Here is a 19311-nt window from a genome sequence, read left to right as displayed (position 1 = left end):
CAACATCAGGGTCTTTTCTTCTCATGAGGTGGCCAAAGTATTGGAGCCTATAAATGTGTTAATTTCATTTTCAGTTTGTTTCTGTTACCCATGCTGTTGTCAAATGTTGTAGTTGCTTTCTCAAGCAGAAGTCCAGCATGCTTGTATTGACCAGCATAAGGTGTAGCAATTACCCACCCTCCTTCTCTTTCTAGATGTAGTTGGAGAATGCTAAGTTTAGATAGGATTTCAGGGTAGGATGATTGTTCTCAAGAGGCTTCAGAAGTCCAGCCTGGCCCAGGGAGAGAGACACTGATCCAGAAGAGCTGGGAAGGCCTGAAGACTCTGATAACTTACAGGCCTGCTTTAAACATTTTGCAGAACTCAGGTAGGAAAGAATGAAGAGTGTGCCCTCTTCAAAGAACAATCTGAATTATCAAGTCCAAAAGATTCTGAGCCGTTTCAATTAGACTGTTGCTTGGTGCATCCGAAGGGCATTGAACGTATTTGTAATGCAGGATCCCTCCTACTTTTAGTACTGTTTGTGCCTGCAAATATTTTGGGGGAGCCACACTGCTTCATTTCTTACCAGTGCATAGCCCATAACTTCCTGCTGAAATTCCAAAACTTTTTATACCACAAATGTTCTGATTTATTTTTGTCCTGCTTTGGGTAGCAATAATTCAGTAGCCTAGTCATCCTTCAACAAAAGTTCTCAGGGCAGTGTACGAAAATAAATAAAAATACCACATAAATTCTCCCCCCCCCCCAAAATGACATCCATTTATCCAATCAATTAATTATAAAATAGTATTGATCCACAATTTGCAGGGAATAGAAAGCAAGCCAGAGGCAGGATGTGTGGTGGTTGTTTTTTGTGTGTGTCACTGATAAGGAGTACTGGTGTCTGGGACCTCTTCTTTGCTACCCATAGCAGCCATCTTGAGCTGGCATCTACGGCACTTTTATCGATATATGAGCACCAGCACCTCACTTTTCCATGTAAAAAGCATTGTGTGTATGGATGATTGTGGGTTGCACACAACCATACCACTTCTCCTAGTCTGAATTCTGGAGAAAAATCAAGGGAAGAGTTCAGGTGCACTCCCTGAAACCTCTGTTGCCCCTTGACCAAAGATGCCTGCATTATGTAAATGTGGGCAAAACACATGCATGTTGCATTCACACTTCACAGCGTCCCTGTAAATTCTTTCCAGGCCTTATACTCACCCCCGCCCCAAATCTGTGTTGCTCTCCCTGTGCACCGTTGCTTTGCTTTGATAATTTTTAAGCTCTTCCGTCTGGTTTGACTCCCACCTCCTCCTGGATTATTCTTTGTTTGTTCCGCTTTTGTTCTGCTATAGAATTTCCATCTGCTTTTGCTTCCATTTCTCTTTAGTTCTGCTAGAAAGCTGTCATTTCGTTTTTCTCACACACCCCTTTTAACTATCCATGTGCGAATGCTATTATTTTAACCTTAACTACTTAGCTCCTCCGTTGAATTTCTCTCACTCGGGGCTGGTTCTTCCCATTCCGCCCAAGGTTTTCGTTTTTCTATTTGTCCAGAACTGTGTTCACCAGAGGTGATACTCTGGACCCAAACTTCTCATTACTCTAGATTATGTGTCCACCACTCTTAACAACTACATCACACTGGCAAATGCATTTTCCTCCTCCCAGACTTTATATAAGTTTTTATTCTGGCTCCTATGGATTTCATTTTGGATTCTATCTATCTATCTATCTCTCTATCTCTCTCTCTCTCTCTCTCTCTCTCTCTCTCTCTCTCTATCTATCATCTATCTATCTATCTATCTATCTATCATCTATCATCTATCTATCTATCTATATCTATCATCAATCAATCATCTATCTATCTATATCTAGTGCTTTTTCCCTGGGGGGACGCTGGGGTACACATACCCCTAAACATTTTGTGAATCTAAGTTTGGCCTCATTGAGGGGCAGTATTTCAATATGAGTAGGAAAATGAGAGTACCCCTAAACATTTTTAATAGAAAAAAGCACTCTATCTATCTATCTATCTATCTATCTATCTATCTATTCTAACTATCCTACATTTTTTAAAAAATGTAAGCCACCTGGGTGCTTGGCTGATTTAGCTGTCTGAGCAAGGTGTTTGGGGTCTTGCTGGAAGATAGTTTCCCCCCAAAAAAACCGTGTGTGTGTGTGTGTGCTGTAAGCCACCCAGAGTGGTTGGGGAAACCCATCCAGATGGGCAGGGTATAAATGTTGTTGTTGTTGTTGTTTCTTCTTCTTCTTCTTCTTCTTCTTCTTCTTCTTCTTCTTCTTCTTCTTCTTCCACTTGATTGTTTTAAAAACCCCTCAAATAGGTTTACAAAAAAAGGTAAAACAAAAATATTTTTGCTAAAAAATTATTTTAACAACCATCTAAGACATTCAAAAAGTTAAAATAACAACAGACAGAAAACAAGATCAAAACACACACCAACTTTCTAAAAGTCTGGGTAAGGTAAAAGCAAGAATGTTTTTTTAGCAGGAGCCCCAAAGAGTACAGTGAAGCTGCCTGCTTGATTTCATTAGGCAGGGAGTTCCAATGTTTAGGCGCTAAATGACCAAATTCTTACAAATGGGGAACGGGCATTATGTGGCATCTGTGATAGGGCCGAATCTGCCGATTGAAGTGGTTGAATGGGCACCTATGGGGGTAAGGTGATTTCGTAGGTAAACTGGGTTTTATATACCAATAGCAACACCAAAGTTGCTGCTTCTAAGGTCATAACCTTGTGTGTTCATTTCGTTGTACCGTCTGAAGCCAAGTATCTGATGTGTTCTTGGCCAGCGGCCTAGTCTGGCCTAATGCAAATCTTCCTTGACTTGTTCTGGCACCTTGAGAGGAACAGATGATTTAGAAGAAAAAAGGTAATCATAACCAAGCATCAGAAGTGCTTTGCTGGGCTTGAAGAGAAACTTCCTCTTGCGCTTCCAAGTTATCTCCAGGAACATTTCCTCCAAGTTAAACAATTTCAGAGGGACTGGGAACGCCTGCTTAATTTCAACCTCAGCTAGCCCCTGTTGCTGTTCACTCCAATGTATCAAAATTAAAATGTTTTAAAATGTATTTATCTAGTTGCTATGGCTCCCCCCCCCTCCACTGGCTGCCCATATCTGCATCAGGCACTTGATTCATCAAAAGTGACAATTGATATATATATATATATATATTAATTTATATTTTTAGACATGGTTCACAGATTCTCTTCGCCGCGACTTTCCCCTCCACTTCTCTCTGTGTGTATCTGTTCTGTACAACTGCAGCTAAATGAATTACTGCCACAGATGGCCTGCAGAGATTTCATACATGTTACAGCAGTTCATTTGTACAAGAATAAAAAGGGGGGGTGGAATGGTGGAACCCATAACTCTCATCTCGTGTGGGTATTATAAGTGACAGTGGATCAGACACTGCCGGGGTCACTTGCGTTCTGGGCTGTACTGTTTCCTATATTTGCATGGCTCATAGTTTAACATTATTGATCTTTTTAAAAAAGAAGCGAGTTTACCTGAATGGCACATAAGAATTTACTGGCATGACCTAGGGTTACAGTTCCTTTTTAATAATCCAGGTACGAACTGTTGCTGCAAACAGCTTAATGGATATGCTTGTTGTGTTGAGTGAGGGCTCCCATCATTCCTGCATTTAATAATAATAATAATAATAATAATAATAATAATAATAATAATAATAGTTTTATTATTTATATGTCGCTCATCTGACTTGGGTTGCGCCAGCCACTCTGGACGGCTCCCAACGAAAGATTGAAAACAAAAAACTTCCTTGAACAGGGAATATAACATTTTGTGTGTGCAATTTTGCCTTATGCACACTATTGCAAGCCACTTTCCCTAATGCCTTTTCGTATGTTATTGTCACTACCTGCATTTTTAAACAACATACACATTTTTGTGCCCGTTTTTGTTTTTGTTTTGTTAGAGAACTGCATCTCAAATTTCAAAGGACAGCTGCGGTTCATTTTGCATGTTGTCTCAGGATGAGCAAATTGTGAAGGTGAACCTAACCAAACTCCTCTTCCATCCTAACCATGGCCACCGTCAACCATGGTTTGTTGGCTTGGACTGCATGACAAACTGCAAATGGTTAAAACTGAAAGTGAAAGCTTGTAAGCTCCTCTCTTGGCCTTAAAGATGTTGGAGGGGAGCGAGGTACTGTAATGCGCAAGGGCTAGCAGGACGCTAGACTAATTTCACATGTCATCAAACCAAAGTTTAGTGTGACAGCTGAATGTAGCCATGGCATCAAGTCTCCTCTGTTGCTGCTGTTTGGATGCATGCATGTAATTGAATCAGGCCAGTGGGGATGGGGGGAGCTTTGCACTTTGACGGCTGCTTTCCCCCCTTCCCCTTTCGTTTTGACAGCCCTGCGCTCCCGGGCTGCTGGAGGAGGCAGGCAGGCAGGCAGGGAGAGGACAGGAAGGAGGCAGGTGAGCAAACAAGTGGAGGGTGGAAGGAAGGAAAGAAGCTCCTTCAACTCGGGACCCAAACACTGCAACCCCCAAAAAAGCTCAACAACTTTGGCCAACCCTCCCCTAACAACTTTGGTCAATCCTTCCCTTAAAAAAGGTCAGCAACTTCTGGCAATGACAATGGGTACATCACAGCCAGTCTTTTTATACTATGAGTAGAACCCAGTCTCTTGGGACTCCAAATAGATTTCAATGTGTGTGTGGTTGGGGGTGACAAGAAATTTTCCGCACCGGGTACCACCTGACCTTGCTATGCCACTGCTACAGACAAAGGTAATTCACCGAGAGAAGCATCATTTTATGATCTTCCTAACCTACATGTAGGTTTGGCTTGTTTTTCCAAAATGTATTTCATATTTTAAACTTCTTTGCATAATTGCGTCACGGGGAAAGACAAGGAGCCTTCTATGACAATGAAACTTCACCCCTGATCACTGGAAATATCATCCTTTGGCTTCCCATATTTCATCAGGTATTGGTTCAATACTTCCAGCCAAATCCAACAGGGACTAGAAACTTGTTTTTAAAAAGAAAAGAAAGCTAAGAGTCTCAGTATATGGCATTATACCATATTTCTGTACTCCCATGGAATCATGACATGCACACGCCCTAGGTTATGGGTCAATTCAATTTAGATAGAAATCATAGTTCTTTAACTTCTGAAAATCAGCCTTTATGTCCACATTGGGAAGCAGCCAGAACCTTTGCACAGTTTTGTCATTTGCAAATTATCAAAGATGTGGCTCCCCACCCCCCAAAATGGATTTGAATGTGTGCCTGGAAGTTAAACACACACACAGCCCAATGCCTAAATTATAGAGATGTATCATCCGGGTGCTTTGCAGCCCCTGTGCTAAGAAATGATATGACGAGAAATGGTTGTCATGTGGCACCATTGCAATACTTTATTATCCCATAATGAGAAAGTGGCTTTAAGTCATTGGTAATAAAAAGCACTGCTGATGGGAAGGAGCAACGTCATTAGGTAGCTCCCAGGTATTCCAAATGATCCCCTTTCTGGCATCCGGTCATGATCTGCTCCCTGTCTCCATTTTCACTTCATTGTGTTATCTCTTTGGAAGTCAGGAAATCCCAGCAGATGGAACAGATCGTCCATCATCTCCATTTCTCTTTCTCTCTCACCATCAATAGTTGAAGAGGGAGGAAAAGTCATTTAAAAGTTCACGGAGCCTTGCTTTGGTTCAGCTGACTGCCTTAAGGGGATCCACCCAAAAATATAGAAAGATGGACAGCTAAACAGTTTTTTTTTGTATATATAATGTATACATTCAAACTGCCAATCAGGAAACATTCCTCTGAAAGATTAGCTCTCTTTTTATTTGCCTGAATAGTAAAACAAAAAAAGAGGAGAGACAGAGAGAAAGAGGCATGAAATACTTAGTGCATTTGTAATGCACAGCAGATGGGAATTATACATATTTATGGACACTGTTAACCACATCTCTCCCACATTACTCTGATGGAGTGCATGCATGGACTTGGCAAAAAATTATTAAAAAAAAAAATTAAACAGCCCATTAGTACAATTTATGAACAGGGCTTCCACTAAGGGAGCTGTATCGAGAGGTCTATAGTCAGTGTGGTGCAGGCCAGCTGATACCATCTGTTTGGTGTATTCACTGAAGAAGATTATATTACAATCCTTAGTAATGCTACAAATGCTACAGTTAAACTGGATGAGACTTCGGCTTCATTCCACTGCAGCAATATGGGTTTATCGTGAGTGATTTTCCACAGCTGGAGACTTGATTTCATGGAATCACAAGAAATAAAATTCTGAAAGCTTGAAATATTAACCTAAAGGGGGACAAAACCAAAAAACAACAACAAAAAATATCTAATTCCTTTGCATTATATCTCTCCTACATGATGCATTTGGCCGAACCCTCTAGACAAGGTCAGATTTCAGTGCTAAATGTTTCTGAGAGGGAATGAACCAATGATGGCTCCAGCTGTGTAGCTGCCTGTTAGTGCTCATTTCATGACTATCACTTCACCTCTGGCAGTCTTGTCCCTTTCCGTTCACTTTTATAGAATTCTAAATGATGGTGCCATTGAATTGGGGAGAAGAGCATTATGGCACAGCTCCTGAAATTGCTTTTATTCTGGCAAGCGCATTTCCGACTTGAAGGGAAAAGCAGAAGACGCAGACTGAAATGCATTTGATGCACTCCCTGTCTCAAGATGCCATGACGTAGCTAGGGACCATTTGAAAGCATAAATAGGCGCTCTCTTTTTGCATATATCTCTAGTGCAGCGGTTCTCAACCTGTGGGTCCCCAGATGTTGTTGGACTGCAACTCCCATCATCCCTGAGCTCTGGCCTTGCTAGCTAGGGTTGATGGGAGTTGTAGTTCAACAACATCTGGGGACCCACAGGTTGAGAAAGCCTTCTCTAGTGGGATGGAGAACCACTTGTGTGATTGGGAACTGTGTTTACCCTTCTCCTGTTCCACCACACTCAGAAGTTCACGTATGTGGCCTGGGAAAGGACATTCACTTTGGTGTTCCCTAACCTGTGGAATTCCCTTCCACACAGAGGCACATTTGGCACCTTCACTGTACAGTGGTACCTCGGGTTAAGTACTTAATTCATTCTGGAGGTCCGTTCTTAACCTGAAACTGTTCTTAACCTGAAGCACCACTTTAGCTAATGGGGCATCCCGCTGCTGCCGCACGATTTCTGTTCTCATCCTGAAGCAAAGTTCTTAACCCGAGGTACTATTTCTGGGTTAGCGGAGTCTGTAACCTGAAGCGTATGTAACCCAAAGCGTATGTAACCTGAGGTACCACTGTATAGCATCCATCATATGCTGAAGACACAACTCTTTTACCCATCAGTCTTTGACACTTGAGATATGTATTTTTGGGACCCCACCCTATTCTCATTCTGAATTGCTTAAAAAACCTGATTTTAATGTTGTATTATTATGGGTGCCACATCACTCTAGGATGGAGAACAACAGGCCAAGGGTGATTGTGTATGTGAGAGTTGGGATGTTGGAGACACAGAGGTACGTCAAGCTGGACCATGTGCAGAGGAGGGCGACCAAGACGGTCAAGGGTCTGGAAACCAAGCCTTAAGAGGAATAAGGGGAGACAGAGAGATATGATAGCCATCTTGAAATATCTAAAGGGCTGTCACAGGGAAGATGGAGCAAGCTTGCATTCTCCTGCTGGGGAGGGCAGGAATCAATGGAGTTACAAGAAAGGAGATTCCTACTAAACATCAGGAAGAACTTTCTGACAGTAAGAGCTGTTCAACAGTGGATTGGACTACCTTGGGAGGTGCTGGACTGCCCTTCCTTGGGAAACCTAATGTGGAAGCAATATCTGTTTGAATGTTAATGATGTGACACCCTGCCAACCCCAACCCCACAAACATCCTATGTTCAAATTATGCAATGCATACATAAACCCACAGTCTCCACTGATCTTCAGTACAGTGGTACCTCGGGTTAAGAACTTAATTAATTCCGGAGGTCCGTTCTTAACCTGAAACTGTTCTTAACCTGAAGTACCACTTTAGCTAATGGGGCCTCCCGCTGCACAATTTCTGTTCTCATCCTGAAGCAAAGTTCTTAACCTGAGGTACTATTTCTGGGTTATCGGAGTCTGTAACCTGAAGCGTCTGTAACCTGAGGTACCACTGTACATGGAAACTGAACCTGAGTAAGCTCAGAAACCCCTGGAGTCTGTTGCCAGTTGGAACTTCAGGCTGTGTGCAACAATATTGTAACTTTCTTTTGACCTTATGGTGCAGGATGGGTAAGATAACAACAACTGTCACTGTATTCATGTAGCTCAATAGTATATCCAGCAATTTCCCTGACCATCTGTCTGGAAGCAGAGGCTGCACATGGTAACTGCTGCTTTCTTCTCTAATGTAATTCTGGAGCCCCCAACGTCGAGTCCTCAGACATCCCCATTGGCGCCCCTTGTTGGAGGCTGGAGCTGTATGCCCCACAGGCCTGTCATATGTTCCTGAAACTAGCCTGCTACCCTCAGGCACATTGGAGAACACTATCCACTTGCCAATGTCGAAGGAAAAATCAACTGCTGGGCCATTCAGCCTCTGTACATGGAAAAGTGGCAGGGAGGGAGGTCAGAGGCGCCATCTTGTTTTTTGCCTCAGGCAGCAAAATATCTTCTGCTGGCTCTGCTGCCTGGATACAAAGGTCTACAAACATGTTCCTGTTTGGGCTGAGACTTTGCCTCAACGTCTCCCTCTACCTGGCATGTATCTGTGTGTTCTTCAGCTCCGGCTTCCTGGCTCACCTCTTGACAGCTGATTATGGCTCAACCTCGACAAAATGGGGTTGTTTCATTGGCCCTGGATTACTTACTTCTAGATGTGTGGCCTTGCTTCTGGAAACAGACCCAGAACTGCTGTTCAACCGAGTGGAAATTGTGAGGGCTCGGTGCCGTTGGTTGAAACTATGTTCCTTGGCGATTTGGTCCCCATTTTTCATTTAATGGGCTAGATTTCAGCCTGCCTCCCGGCATCGCAACAAAGATAGTATTACGAACAGAAATTCGCAGCGCCGTCAAAGTGGGCAGCAAAAGGCTATTCTGTCACTTTTCATTCACCTGGGGTACTACAGTTAAACTAATTAGAAAAGACTGAGGAGGCCAAGGAAGCTGAACATTCTTAGCCCTAGGAAGAAAGCTGCGGTGAGGGAAAGCCCAGAGCTGCCATAATCTGAATAGTAACCACTTGTTCTCAGTGACTGCCTTGGTCTGGCACTCACAGAGAAAAGATTTGGGTTAAATAGGAGGATTTTTGTAATGCCGAGGCTAGCCCAGCGGCAACAGGATAAGCAACCATCTGCAGCAGTGTTTTGTTAAATAAATAAACGAGAGATCCACGATTCTCAGAGAGGTTGAAGTGTGCTTTGCTAAATGAAGCCACCTACCCCCACCATATATGACCAGTGGTGCCATCCCAACGAATGCCCACTAGGGCTGCGATCCTGTACACATTTGCCCAGAATTAAGTAAAGATGCGTTAGGATATTGTGTGTGAGGGTGGTAGGACTTGCGCTTTTTCTTTTCTGTACACTCTGCAGGCTGGAGATTAAGCGGGTATTAATGCTTATTAGGAGAATCTTAGAATTGGAAGGGATACCCCAAGGGCATTCCAGTCCAAACAATCTCAAGACACGGTCTCCCATCCACTTTGGAACCATGCTGGATCCTGCTTAGCTTTGCAAATGTGCTAGCTGTTTTATTGCTGCACCACTCGATTGCATATTTAATGGCGCCAACTACTGCCTGTTTCATAGTGCCATGTGTCAGAAGGGGGATGGAGGAATAAACTGAGTGAAGCAAAGGCGTATGAAAGGCAGCACTTGAAGAGAGAGCAGCCAAATCATACTATTCGCCTAAGTTAAGAAGCTGTTCTTTTAATAGGAAACCAGTGTGCTATTGATCAGACTGAAGGAAGAAAGAATAAATTGTCTACAATAGGCTGGCATATTACATTCCTCCATAACGAATAGTAAGAAGTTCCCCAAATCGATTATTTTATTAGTTGCAACTAGGGTCACAGCCGCATCACGCGTCTAAAACACATGGCCTCCCCTTAACAAACCACAGTTCCCTTTTTCATTGATTTAGTAACAAAAAAAGTGCTATGTTTGTACAAACCACCATTCCCATGATTCTTTAGGGGGAACCATATGCTTCGAATGTGTTTTAAGTGAATAGTGTGGATGTGCCTAAAATTAGCATCACCTGCTCATTGTTCAACATCCTCAGACATCTGGATTCCATGTGACATGTGCAGAACCCCTTTTGGAATAGAGGGGTCTCTCCCCCCCCCCCCGCAAAATAAAACACCAAACTGAAACGACAGCTTACAAACAGGAAGGCATTTATTAGAATAAAAATATATGCATTTTTTTTAATTAAAAAAAGCCATTTACAAAAATACCACAGTGACGTTAAATGAGCACGCAGAGGATTCTTCTTTCTATCTTTTTCTTTTAAAAAGTGCAGCTCTTCAAAAAGACAACAGTCTCATGACAGGGTTGCCAAATGCCTGGAATTTCCTGGACATACCTGGAATACTGCATTCAGAGGCAGTGTCTGGGTGGAAATCGGCAAAATCCGGACATATGGCAACCCATGTTGGCAGTGTCGTTTTTGCTGATTTTCCTTAAAAACAGCTCAAAAACGTAACTTTTGTGTCCAGATTTTTACTTTTTGAAATATGGCAACTCTATCTTGTGAAGGAGTTAGGCTGCTCAGCATTTCTCTGTATGACACCAGAAAGCTTTAAAAAGTCCAGGACACAAAATCTGCCTAAGATAAGGTACAAACTGCCATATCTCGCACATGTACTGAGACATCTGTTTGGGCCCACACTTTTTAAGCTAAAATGAGCCCAGCTTCTACAAACATAGTTCAAAACCACACACCCTAGGACAGTGTGATGGAAATGGTCCCTACAGTATGGGGTGTTTATAAGTGCCCAAGCTAAAACATCAAAGAAGGGGTGGGGTAGCAGGAAATATGAAGCCTGTGTCCTAGTAGTCCATTGTCAAAGGACCATGATTGCCAAGGAAAGCTGGGAACGATGTACACTTGCTTCAGCCACCTGGGTTGTTTTACGAAACCCGTTCCTTGAACTATGCAGGGCCTTCTAGGAACACATGTCTGCATGTAGCCAGTCTTTCTATACATTAACAGATCCACTGGCAGATGCACACCATGCATTTAAAGCCCACAGCTTCCCTCGACGAATCCTGGAACCTGTAGTTTCTTAGGGGTGCTGGGAATTAAAGCTCCATGAGGGCAAAACTCCAGTTCCCAGGGTTTGTTGAGGGAAGCCATGTGCTTTAAATCTGTGCTGAATGTGCTTTAATTGCTCTCTGAAGGGACCCAGAGAATCTCTCTAACACGTGGAAATGCTCTGTCCCAACTATTTACCACCACCAGTAAGCTCCATTGATCATGTGTCTTGTCAGGTAGGATGAGATGAGATGATAAGGTAACTTGGAAAGAAGGGCCATAGCTCCATCTTAATGCCTCTGATTTGGTCTACAGCAGTATTCCCAACCTGGTGCTGTCTAGACATTTTGGATTCTGACTCCCATTGGTCCCAGTCCACATGACCAATAGTCAGGGAAGATGAGACTTGCAGTCTAACAGCTGGAGGGCATCATGTTGAGGAAGACTGGTCTATAGCATCTCCCATTCAAGATCTCGGGTGCTAAACTGAGAAGGATGCCTGCCTGAGATTTGTTGAGCTGGTGACTAGAAGGCCCAGGGCAAGGTGCAGCATAGTTCTGATTCAATATAAAACACATCTCTATCTCTTCTAGGTGATGCACGGTAAGAAATGAGGTTCTATCTCTGGAAGGCAGGAAAGACGATCTTCTCCCTGGGCTAAAGAATGATCATGATCCTGCCTTGCTCCCTTTTCCTGAGCCGACAACACACTCAAGTTAGCACGAATAGAAAAGTTACAGAAATGAAGTGGTTTACTTTTGACACACACACAAATGCATTTTGCTGCCTGGTGCACTGTACAGAAGAAGCAAAGATGGAACACCCAATGAGTTGACTTACGTTGCAGAATTGCAAGTAGAAACTGGTGTCACTGCAATTTAAAGCACAATCGATATTCCCATGGCTTGGAGCACTGGTCACACTTAAGAGTCCATTCATTTCACTGGATCATGCATAGAAGCATTGCTCCGTGGTTTGCATTCCTAGACAGTCATTGGTACCAGACTTTTTGTGATGATCTGTAGCTCATCAATTTGCTTGACTGGTACTATATCGTATTATGTAAATAAGCCGTACACATAATGGTTCCCATAATGGTTCCCCTTCCAAAAAACACTATGGAGCAGTGTCCAATACTTAAGAAAAATTCATGCATGGTTCAGGTTCACTGACTAAAGAAGTGCCAGAATGCTATCTGTTTTTCTGACACCTTAAAGAATAACAAATATATTGTCATGCCAGCTTCAATGGACCAGAGGTTATTTCATCAGATACATCCTTATGCCACAATATATGTGCTAGTCTTTAAGGTGTCATAAAATTCTTGGTTGTTTTAACACTGGAAAAACATTTCAAACAGCCATTTGTACAGATATTTGCATGTAAGATCAGCTCACTGTGAAGTCACACACACACACATAAAAGTGTTAAGTTTTGGGGTAAGTTGTTTGAGATGCTTTGGAGATGAAAAATCATCATCATGTGAAACTAAAGGTTTCTTCACATATTAGGACTCTGAGATATTTCTTCCTAGGAGTTTCTAAGCTTTTACAGATAGGTGACAATAGCAGAGTATCTGATAAAATGCAGAGTATGGGTAGAAGGAACAGCAACAAAAGGACTTGAAAAATCTACCTCTAGGACAGAACCATAGAGAAAATAAATACCAGGAAAGGTAGCATGCTTAGATAAGGTTCCTAGGCAATCACCCATCCAGATACTGGACAGACTGAAAGTTCTTAAACTTCAGAGACATAACTAAATCTGGCACTAATGATATTATGTGTATAGTGGCTAGAATTCTTAGCACCCTTCCAAAACTACAATTCCCAGGATTCTTTGGGGTGGGGGGCAGGGAGCCATGGAAGTTAAATTGTTATAAATATTAGTTATATATATTAGTTTGCTGTGAAAAGGCACCCCCAGATAATCAGTATTTTCACCATTTACTTTGCATTTATGTCTAAAAATTTAAAACCCTGATAATTCAAACACAAATCCATGGGTATCCATGTAACTTGAGAAAAATGCAATATTCAGTTCAAAATTCAAACACCCCCCCCCCCAAGGCAGCACCATAAAGAGGTCAATTCCAGCAAAATCCCAATAGCATGGATGGAATGAATGAGAACCCTTTTATTATCTGAAACTAACAGGATCAAGCCTTAGCAGAAGGGAAAGCTTAGCACAATAAGCTCCCCCCCCAAAAAAAAAATATCTCTCCACTTTTATGAAAGCATTCTTCCTTTTTATAAAGCTGGGCATGAAAATTATATGGATGTGGAACGTCACCTTCCTTTAAATAGTGCAATTATGACATTTCCTATTATATACAGATCACAGCAATGGTTAGGCTCTGCTTATGGAGCTATGAGGCAGATGCATGTGCGAGGCAATGCCAAACCTGCGCTCTTTTACTCTTATTGGAGTTGACAAAGGCTTTTCGTTTTGAGAAAAATAAACACACACACCCCCAGGTAACAACTGGGGTTGCAGGAAAACGATGGCTTCAAGGGGCAGAAGCGCTAGGCAAGTGGGTGGGAAGAAGACCTGTTTGCCGCCTTCTCCTCCTCTAGAAATTTGCTATGCCTTTTTTGGAACCAATCTACACTAATTCCAGGAGGAGACGTTGATCAATGGCTTGTGAAAAAGAGAAAGATTGCGAGTAAATGCTTTGTTACTGCCGCCTGCTCACGGTTACCCCCGTCTTTTCCTTCTGAGAAACACGAGACCCTGCTGTGTAGTACAATCGGCCTAATAGTGGCATTTTCACACATTTCCAGCAGGAAGTGGGGCTCCGGGCATCAAAATGCACGGGTGAGCTTGTAAAAGCCATATGGCAAAGCTGGAGCAAGAGAGTCGTGTTTGAAAAAATGTTGCCTTTCCTTCCTGATTGAATGACACATTAACGAGTAAACAAACAAACCCCTGTGTTGCAAAATATGAGCCAGCAATATCAAAAGCAACACGATGGCCAGAAACAAAAACAATGTGAAAAACTTCATGGAATAATTCAAAACATCAAAACTAACAAACTGAAGTCTAGTCTCTGAAAGCCCTTAAATGAATCATGGTCCCAGACTTTACCTGGCAGAGAGCAAGCTGTGAAGCTTTGTATAATCAGCAAATGTCCAATTCTGATGTCCAACTCTGAACTCTGCTGTACAGTGTTTCCAGATAACAACTACTGTTTCATTGAATTCTTCATCAGCCAATTAGTTCAACACTCATAAGTAGAAAGATATGTAATTTCTTCATTAACCAATCTTTTTTTGAATAGATATAATGAAAAATACTCTGGAACAGTGCTCATGTGATTATGTAGTCACTGTTGACTACGGTTTGTTAGTTTTGATGTTTTGAGTTATTCCATAAAGTTTTTCACATTGTTATTGTTTCTGGCCATCGTGTTGCTTTTGATATTGCTGGATGACACATTAGACAGGGGCTGCTTCCTGTGTACCTAAGTCCGTCTGCCAATTTGCTGCTTAATTGTGGGGAGGGCAGAGTAGAAAAGGATATCTAGTTATGGCAGAGAAAGCGCTTCCCCTGACTTCACACCACCTCCAGTGAGGCTAGTACCCCAATTTGAGATGCTGGAGAACTGCCACCACCAAGCAAATGGTTTGACTCCTACTCTCATTGCCCTCAGCCAGCATGCCCAATGGTCAGGAATGATGGGAGCTGGAGTCCAGCTACATTTGGAGGCCCCCCCAATCCTGCATCTCTGCTGTAAGGCACTCTCCTATGTTCAAGTCAACTATCGCTTCAGGACAAATCAAATGTTGTGGAGCCTCTAAAGCACAGACCCTACGGGGAGACTTCCACTAACTTGTCCTGCCTTGAGGGTGGCTTGATTTCTATGCTAGGCACAGGGATGAGAGGGAATACTCTAACCCCCCTCTATCACATTCTAATGCACATTCCAAGAACCAGATAGTTACAAAAAGCAGCAAAAAGAAGTAAGATCCTAGCCATATCACAGTCAAAGATAAACACTACATTCTTTTAAACTGCTTTTTAATTGTATTTTTTGATATATTTTTTAAAAATGTTTTTAACTGTTTTATGGGGTTATTCAGCTGTTTATGTTTATATTTTGTTTATGTATTTTGTGTTTTTATATTGTAATTTTACCTTGAGAACCACCCTGAGACCTGTGGGTATAGGGCAGTATATAAATTTAAATAATAATAATAATAATAATAATAATAATAATAATAATAATATCAGCCTGCTCATTTGCCTGCATTGGATTCCCTGTACATACCTGCATTTACAGTGGTACCTCTGGTTATGAACGCTTCAGGTTACGAGCTCCACTAACCCGGAAGTAGCTGCTCCCGGTTGTGAACTTTGCCCCAGGATGCGCACGGAAATCACGTGCCGGAGGCCCCATTAGTGAAAGCATGCCTCAGGATAAGAACAGTTTCAGCTTTTAGAACGGACCTTCAGAACGAATTAAGATTGTAACCAGGGGTACCACTGTAGTTTGTTGTAACCTATAGCTATCAGGTTTAAATAAAAGGCTGGCTTACGATATCCCTAAGCTCCACAAGTCATTCTGCACTGGATGCTCGAGGCAGAAAATAGGCTCCTCCCCCCCGCCACCATTCCCTGGGAGTTGAAGTCAGTTTGAAAGCGGAAACCTGGCATGTTGTGTTTGTTTGCTCATTAATATATGCATTTACACGAACACTTTGCCCTAGTATAGGCATTCTTTGTACACATTACTTGACTGAAGAACTGCATTGCGAAAATTCGGCAACGTGCGAATTCCGAATTTCTGTTAGTGCATTTCCAGAAAGTGCGAATTAGGTAAGTTTAAGTGCAAACTGAATCAATTTCCCCTCCCTCTGCCCCCATTCCTACTTGGATGTGACCTCAGTTAGGACCACCACTTTCCCTACTCCTTGACAATCCAGCCTCACCAGCAGTATGTGCGAATGCCTTATGGGAAGACAGCCTGGAAAAATATGCGACTAGCCAATCCTTGTGCACAATTTCCAAAGCAGAAAAAGTAACAATGGGTTGCTTGTGGATCCCCTTGTGCAATTACGGTGGTGCCGTTTAGACTACAGGTCAGCTCAGCTTTTCCAAGATAAGTCTTATTCTTTGGAGACCCCTGATAATACTTTAGTAAACACATGCCCAGGTTTTAAACTAAACAGAACTGAGGCAGGTTTTTAATTTTTTTCTTTTTTAAAGAGGGATATCGAATGCTAAATTTCTTTCTCTCTCAGAAATGAAGACCACAACATGAACTGCGTGGAGTAATGGCAGAAAATGAGTGGATCTGCTTGCCTCTTAGCCTTACAGAAATATAATGGATCTAAACAAGAAAAAAAGCTAACTTCTATGTTCCACAGAAATGGGGGGGGGGGAATCACATGAAAGAGAAAGCTAGCGTAATATTTTGGAAAACACCATGATTCTGCAGAGAGCAGGGATTAAAGGCGATAGCGGCTGCTAAAGTGATCATAGTCTATCAGCAAACAAACCATTTCTAGGTTCTGAGCAGGGAGGCTGAGACAAAAGCTGAGCAGCTGCAGCAGCAGCTGGGTTAAAGCAAGAAAGTGGAATGTCTTGGAGCAGACTGATACGTCGAATACCAAGCTGGCTTTGTCTGCCACCTTAGGTGACCCCTGCATGGGCTAATGAGTCTTCTTCCCAACCACACTGTGCTGGTTTGAGCAATGAACAAGTCAGCCTCTAGTGGACACTCGAGTAGCCAACAGCATAAGAACATCCCGTGCAGTTGGGCTGCTAACACCCCTGTGAAGCAGCCTCCTTATTTGCAAAACGTTAATAGTCTTAATCCACAGCGGCAAAATATTTTAAGCGATATCAGTAGACCTTTCCTCTGAATAATTTTTATGGGACCAGAGTGCAAAAAGGCAGTGAAGGATGCCAGAGCAGGAACAGGCGCGGAAAGAGAGAGGAAGGGGGTGCAGTTCCAGTCTTTTTTTTCCGGAGCGGAAGGGATGAAATCATCTTCCAGATCACCAGGGTAAGTGGTGCACCCTCCTTGCTCTACCAAGCGATTGAGTTGTTAGTGAAGTTTTTTCTGTTGTTTGGGACAGATTAGCATAGAGGAAGTCAGAGAATGGGGGGGGGGGAGAAATAAACAAGCAGAGGTTGGACACATCTTTCCTTTCCTTTGATGGAGTTCCTTCTTCATGCTGGTCGTTCAAATGGCAATACTTCTTTGCAAGATTGTTTAAAAGCTAAAGGCTGAGATTCAGCTGGCTGAAGGCCTTTTGTTAAAGCTTAACATGCTTTACAACTTGGAACTGATAAGCATCAGGGAGCTCAATCAAGTTTATTCGCATGTAACTATGCAGAGGGTTGCAGTCAAGCCATGCAGCTGTGATCAGGGATGGGGAGCAATTCTCAGAGTGGTTTAGCAATCAATCCCTCTTCCTTGGGAACTCCAGGGGAATAGGAGTCTCCTAACAACTGTCAGCACCCGTAACAAACTATAGTATAGGATTCTTTGGGGGGAAACAATGACTGTTATAAAGGACAAAAGCGGAAAGGACCTAACAGAAGCAGAAGACATCAAGAAGAGGTGGCAAGAATACACAGAGGAACTATACCAGAAAGAAATGGATGTCTCGTACACTCCAGGTAGTGTGGTTGCTGACCTTGAGCCAGACATCCTGGAGAGTGAAGTCAAATGGGCCTTAGAAAGCACTGCTAATAACAAGGCCAGTGGAAGTGATGATATTCCAGCTGAACTATTTAAAATTTTAAACGATGATGCTGTCAAGGTGCTACACTCAATATGCCAGCAAATTTGGAAAACTCAGCAGTGGCCACAGGATTGGAGAAGATCAGTCTACATCCCAATCCCAAAGAAGGGCAGTGCCAAAGAATGCTCCAACTACCGCACAATTGCACTCACTTCACACGCTAGCAAGGTTATGCTTAAAATTCTACAAGGAAGGCTCAAGCAGTATGCGGACTGAGAACTCCCAGAAGTGCAAGCTGGATTTCGAAGGGGCAGAGGAACCAGAGACCAAATTGCAAACATGGGCTGGATTATGGAGAAAGCTAGAGAGTTCCAGAAAGACATCTACTTCTGCTTCATTGACTATGTGTCGACCACAGCAAACTATGGCAAGTTCTTAAAGAAATGGGAGTGCCTGATCACCTCATCTGTCTCCTGAGAAATCTCTATGTGGGACAAGAAGCTACAGTTAGAACTGGATATGGAACTACTGATTGGTTCAAAATTGGGAAAGGAGTACGGCAAGGCTGTATATTGTCTCCCTGGTTATTTAACTTATATTCAGAATTCATCATGCGAAAGGCTGGACTGGATGAATCCCAAGCCGGAATTAAGATCGCCGGAAGAAATATCAACAACCTCAGATATGCAGATGACACCACCTTGATGGCAGAAAGTGAGGAGGAATTAAAGAACCTTTTAATGAGGGTGAAAGAGGAGAGCGCAAAATATGGTCTGAAGCTCAACATCAAAAAAACGAAGATTATGACCACTGGGCCCATCACCTCCTGGCAAATAGAAGGGGGAAAATGGAGACAGTGAGAGATTTTACTTTCTTGGGCTCCATGATCACTGCAGATGGTGACAGCAGCCACGAAATTAAAAGACGCCTGCTTCTTGGGAGAAAGGCGATGACAAACCTAGACAGCATCTTAAAAAGCAGAGACATCACCTTGCCAACAAAGGTCCGTATAGTTAAAGCTATGGTTTCCCCAGTAGTGATGTATGGAAGTGAGAGCTGGACCATCAAGAAGGCTTATTGCCGAAGAATTGATGCTTTTGAATTATGGTGCTGGAGGAGACTCTTGAGAGTCCCATGGACTGCAAGAAGATCAAACATATCCATTTTTAAGGAAATGAGCCCTGAGTGCTCACTGGAAGGACAGATCGTGAAGTTGAGGCTCCAATACTTTGGCCACCTCATGAGAAGAGAAGACTCCCTAGAAAAGACCCTGATGTTGGGAAAGATGGAGGGCACAAGGAGAAGGGGATGACAGAGAACGAGATGGCTGGACAGTGTTCTCGAAGCTACAAACAT

At 42.7% G+C, this 19311-nt stretch overlaps 1 protein-coding gene across 2 annotated transcripts in view; it reads right to left on the bottom strand.

Annotated features, from left to right (window-relative positions):
- Window positions 1-10383: 10383 nt before the first annotated feature.
- The window catches only part of SYNE3 (spectrin repeat containing nuclear envelope family member 3), a 104684-nt gene continuing 95756 nt past the window's right edge, over window positions 10384-19311 (bottom strand). For both annotated transcript variants that reach the window (XM_082228784.1, XM_082228785.1), the window contains exon 20: window positions 10384-17773. The gene's annotated coding sequence lies outside the window, so the exon portion shown is untranslated. The remainder of the gene's footprint in view (window positions 17774-19311) is intronic.

This window comes from Podarcis vaucheri (genome assembly GCF_965113315.1).
Source record: "Podarcis vaucheri genome assembly, chromosome: 1".
Lineage (NCBI taxonomy): Eukaryota > Metazoa > Chordata > Lepidosauria > Squamata > Lacertidae > Podarcis > Podarcis vaucheri.
The sequence above is the reverse complement of the archived record's forward strand: the minus strand, read 5'-3'. Positions and strand labels throughout refer to the sequence as shown.